Source organism: Myodes glareolus, chromosome 11 (assembly GCF_982192425.1).
Source record: "Myodes glareolus chromosome 11, mMyoGla1.1, whole genome shotgun sequence".
Lineage (NCBI taxonomy): Eukaryota > Metazoa > Chordata > Mammalia > Rodentia > Cricetidae > Myodes > Myodes glareolus.
Genome location: NC_142036.1, coordinates 11,221,090 through 11,226,749, shown reverse-complemented (window position 1 = coordinate 11,226,749; position 5,660 = coordinate 11,221,090).

The window sequence follows — 5,660 nt, the reverse complement described above, 5'->3', positions numbered from 1 at the left end:
AAAGATTCATCATATGTCAACACACCCACACATTTACACACACACGTACATGGAGAGTGAGAGAGAAAAATTGAGAGAGGAAAAGAGGGAGAAGGAGAGAGACTGACACATAGACCAGATAGATAGAGAGAGAGAGAGAGGGAAACAAGGACAAACACTATAATAAATAAACACACACAACACAACTGGAAACAAAAATTTGGATAATCATTTGGACATTCAAGGTTTACTACACTCTATACCTGTAGAGAAAATCCCTAAGTTTGATATGAAGAGGCAGTGCAGACACGGAGATGTCCAGTCTTCCATGCTTCTCTAAGCAGGCGCTTCTGTGACCCAAATCTCGAAGTGCTCTCAGCGTCCCCTGCTGGTCCCGTGTTCCCCACAGAGGTGTTTTTGTCTGAGCTCACAGTAAGATTCACTCACTGTGTCTGTTGCACAGTAATACATGGCTGTGTCTTCAGACCTCAGACTGCTCATTTCCAGGTACAGAGTGTTCTTGGCATTGTCTCTGGAGATTGTGAACCGGCCCTTCACAGCGTCGGTATACCTGGTGGTACCACCACTACTACTAATGCCTGCGACCCACTCCAGCCCCTTCCCCGGAGCCTGGCGGACCCAGCTCATGTAAGCATTACTGAAGGTGAATCCAGAGGCTGCACAAGAGAGTTTCAGGGACTTTCCAGGCTGCACTAATCCTCCCCCAGACTCCAGCAATTGCACCTCACATTGGACACCTGTAAACACAAAAAATCTGTTTAGAAAACTGATGCAGAAGACTTTTATTTTCTCTTTCTCGAGTCCACACAACACACAGCATCTCATCTTTATGAATTACCTTTTTAAATAAGAGCAAAGGAAACCAATATGAGCCCTAAATCCATGGTGATTTTCCTGTGTTCAATGTTGAACTCCTCTGCCAGAGCTGCAGTGTCAGGACAGGACTTGATTTTATGGGCACAAAGAAGCCTTATTTGCATATCTTCCACTCATAACATCAGGCTGTGTAGTTGTACCTGGGCAGAAGGCAGTACTCAGAGCAGATATAAGACATCATACACACCGATGACAGTTACAGAAATTGAAGAATTAATGTAGCTCTGAGTACACATTTTCCTTGTTAGGAATTCACCACACTTTATTTAGTTCCTGGTTTACCTGATGCATAGAAAATGTTGTGTTTCCACACTTCATGTCTCTTTAGGATCACATAGCTGTGTTTCTAGATATTAGCTCTGTCTGTCCATCTGTCTCTGCTGGAAATTGCTTCTTCCTTAGGTAAATATGGCATAGGGTCACCCCCCTCCATATAAGAACTCCTTCACTGTGATAGAAACACTTGAGACTTTCCTGAAGTCAGTTTTACTCAGTTCTCTTTTTTTGTTTTTATTACTTTAAAATAATACCAACCAAAATTCCCATTTCTTCTCCTTCTCCCACTTTCCTCCTGTTCCTCCCATCCCCTCAGTCACCCCCCTCCAGTCCTAAGAGAGGCCAAGTCACCCTGCCCTAAGGGAAGTCCAAGGCCTTCCCCTCTACATGCAGGCTTAGGAAGGGATGCATCCAAAGAGAATAGGATAGTAAATAACGAGTATATGCAGTAGAGACAATTCCCAGTGCCATTATCATTGACCCCTCAGTTTGCCCCAAATGTCAATTACATTCACATGGTCCAATTTGATTCCATGCTTGTTCATTCCCAGTCCATCTGGAGTTAGTGAGATCCCATTAGCTCAAGCACACTGTCACAGTGGATAGACCAACCCCTCGTGGTCCTGACTTCCTTGCTCATCCAGTAGTCCGACTGATGACTATCTTGAATATCACCATAGAACCTTCATCTGGCAATGAACGGAGACAGAGACAGAGATAGAAACCCACAATGGAGCACTGGACTGAGTACCCAAGGTCCAGTTGAAGAATGAAAAGAGGGAGAATTTTACTCAGTTCTTAGAGATGATGTCCTACAGTCCCAGGAAGTTTGCAAATGTGATGTTTCTTGTTACCGTCTGTCTTCTCAGTGGTTGCTATGGAGATAAGTTTATATTTGAAGCACTCAATTGTTTGCATCCTGAATTTCCCCTATGACCACCTTTTACTCCCCACTCTTCCTTTCTCTTTCCCACCTCGACACCAGGCAACACAGGGCTGTCTTCACGCTGTCTTAGGTCAGTTTTTGTTTCTGCACATTTATATAGTCAGCACAGTGGGGACATTTAATACATTTTTTGAAACAAAACACAAGATTTTCAATCAATTTTGTATTTATAAGACTTTGTTTTTATTTTCCTAAATTTTCATCCATTCTACCCCTTCAACCCCTTTCTGTCACTATACCCAAGTTATCCTTTCACAGTCTCAGTATTATCCTGTGCTTTTTCTGTCTTGTCTGTCACTTAAGTCTTTGAAGAAAGGAATTGAGGAGGTTACCAGAAAATGGAAGCATATCCCTTGCTCTAGGATTTGGAGAATCAACATAGTAAAAATGGCAATTCTACCAAAAGCACTCTATAGATTCAATGCAATCACGATCAAAATCCCATCAAAATTCTTCACAGACCTTGAGAGAACAATAATCAAATTTATATGGAAAAACAAAAAAACCAGGATAGCCAAAACAATCTTATACAATAAAGAAACTTCTGGAGGAATTACTATCCCTGATTTCAAACTCTATTACAGAGCGACAGTATTGAAAACAGCTTGGTATTGGCATAAGAACAGAGAAGTCGACCTATGGAATTGAATAGAAGACCTGGATATTAACTGACAAAACTATGAACACCAGATTTTCGACAAGGGAGATAAAGGCATACAATGGAAGAAGGATAGCATCTTTAACAAATGGTGCTAGCATAACTGGATGTCAACCTGTAGAAGAATGAAAGTAGATCCATATCTATCACCATGCACAAAACTCAAGTCCGAATGGAATAAAGACATCAACATTAATCTGACCACTTTGAACCTGATAGAAGAGAAAGTAGGAAATAGTCTACAAGACATAGGCACAGGAGACCACTTCCTAAGCAGAACCCCAGGAGTGCAGACAATAAGAGAAACAATGAATAAATGGGACCTACTGAAACTGAGAAGCTTCTGTAAAGCAAAGGACACTGTCAGTAAGACAAAAAGGCTACCTTCCGACTGGGAGAAGATCTTCACCAACCCCTCATCAGATAAAGGTCTGATCTCCAAAATATACAAAGAACTCAAGAAACTAGACACTGAATCTCTAATTAACACAATTTAAAAATGGGGTACTGATTTGAACAGAGAATTCTCAACAGAAGAACTTCGAATGGCCCAAAGGCACTTAAGGTCATGCTCAACCTTCTTAACGATCAGGAAAATGCAAACCAAAACAACTTTGAGATACCATCTTACACCTGTCAGAATAGCTAAACTCAAAAACACCAATGATAGCCTGTGCTGGAGAGGATATGGAGTGAGGGGAACACTCATCCATTGTTGGTGGGAATGCAAACTTGTGCAGCCACTGTGGAAATCAGTGTGGCAGTTTCTCAGGAAACTGGGAGTCAATCTTCCTCAGGACCCAGCAATTCCACTCTTGGGAATATACCCAAGAGATGCTATAACATACTACAAAAGCATTTGCTCAACTATGTTCATAGCAGCACTATTTGTAATAGCCAGAACCTGGAAACAACTTAGGTACCCCTCAATAGAAGAATGGTTAAAAAAGGTGTGGAACATATATACATTAGAGCTTTACTCAGCGGAAAAAAACAAACAAACAATGAAATCTTGAATTTTGCATGCAAATGGTTGGAAATGGAAAACACTTTACTGAGAGAGGTAACCCATACCCCAAAAGAGGAATATGGTATGTACTCACTCTTAAGTGGATTCCAGCCATAATTAAAGGTCTTTGAGCCTATAATTTGTGATCCTAGAGAAGCTAAATAAGAAGGTGAACCTGATGAAAATCATATAGTTATCCTCCTGGATATTAGAAGTAGACAAGATTGCCAGGCAAACATGGGTGCCAGAGGGGTGGGGGGGTTAAAGTAAGGGGAGATGATTAGAGAGAAGGGAGAAGGGAGTATGGGGCATAACTTGGGGGAATGGGATGGGGGAACGAAGGAAGGATGGATATGGGAGCAGGAAAGTATATATCTCAACTAAGAGAGCCATTTTAGGGTTTGCAAGAGACTTAATTCTAGAGAGGTTCCCAGGTCCAAGGAGAAGTCCCCAGATTGTTTCCTGGGTAGTAGAGTAGAGGGTGCCTGAACTGGCCTTGGCCCATAGCCATACTGATGAATATTTTGCATATCACCATAGAACCTTCATCTGGTGATCGATGGGGACAGAGACAGAGACCCACATTGGAACACAGGACTTATCTCCCTAGGTCCAAATGAGAAGCAGAAGGAGGGAGAACGTGAGCAAGGAAGTCAGGATCAGAGGGAACCTTCATCCAACGATAGACGAAAATTGAGACAGAGACCCACATTGGAGCACTGGACTGAACCCCCAAGGTCCAAATGAGGAGCAGAAGGAGGGAGAACATGAACAAGGAAGTCAGGACTGCGAGGTGGGCAATCACCCACTGATACAAGAGGACTGATCTAATGAGAGCTAACCAAGGCCAGCTGGATTGGCACTGAAAGAGCATGTGATCAAACTGGATTCTCTGAACGTGGTTGATATAGGGGCTTTCTGAGAAGCCATTGATAATGGCTCTGGGATTTGTTTTGTCTGCATGTACTGGCTTTTTGGGATGGTAGTCTGTTTGGATGCTCACCTTCCTAGACCTGGAGGGAGGGTGGAGGAACTTGAACTTCCCACAGGGCAGGAAACCCTGACTGCTCTTAGAATTGGAGAGAGAGGAGGAGAGGGAGTGAGGGGAGTGGGAGGGTATTGAGAGGAGGGGAGGAAGTGGAAATTTTTATAAATTATTAATAAAAAAATTGATCTTTAAAAAAACTTACTTGGTCATGGTAGATGCTTTTTCTGATATGTTCTTGAATTCATTTTCAAGTACCTTTAAAAATAAGCAATGCTTGTTGCATTGAGGTGTAACTAGCATCTTTTCTTTTTTAACAAAAGAAAATAAAGTATCTGTTTTCATTTTACAAATGAATTCCAATTTCTACTCTCTCCCCCTCCCATCCTTTCCATTTATTCCCTCACACGACTCTCATCAACTACTCAGAGAATGTATGGCACATTGCTTTGGGAAAGTTCTAATACGCTCCCTACTGTTTCGAGGCTGATCAGGTACCCATACAAAGAGAATAGTTTTTCAAAATCAGTATGAGGTGTTGGAATAAATGCTGATGCCACAGATATTGGGCCCATAGTCTACCCCAGCCATACAACAGTCACATTGAAGGAACTAATTTGTACCTATGCTAGTTCTTTTTTAGTCTACCTAGAGTTGGTGTACACCTATTAGCACAAGTAAATTGTTTTAGTGGGTAGACCCATCATGGTCTTGACCTCTTTGCTTTTATTCTCACTCCTCCCATTCTTCACCTGTACCTCAGTGGTATGGGAGGTCCTTATGTCCTTGTGCATCTGTCATTGGTTAATGAATAAAGATACTACCCTGACCTGTGATAGGGTAGAACTTATGTAGGTGGGGAAGATGAAAATGAATTCTGGAGGAAAGAAACCAGAGTCAGGGATATGCC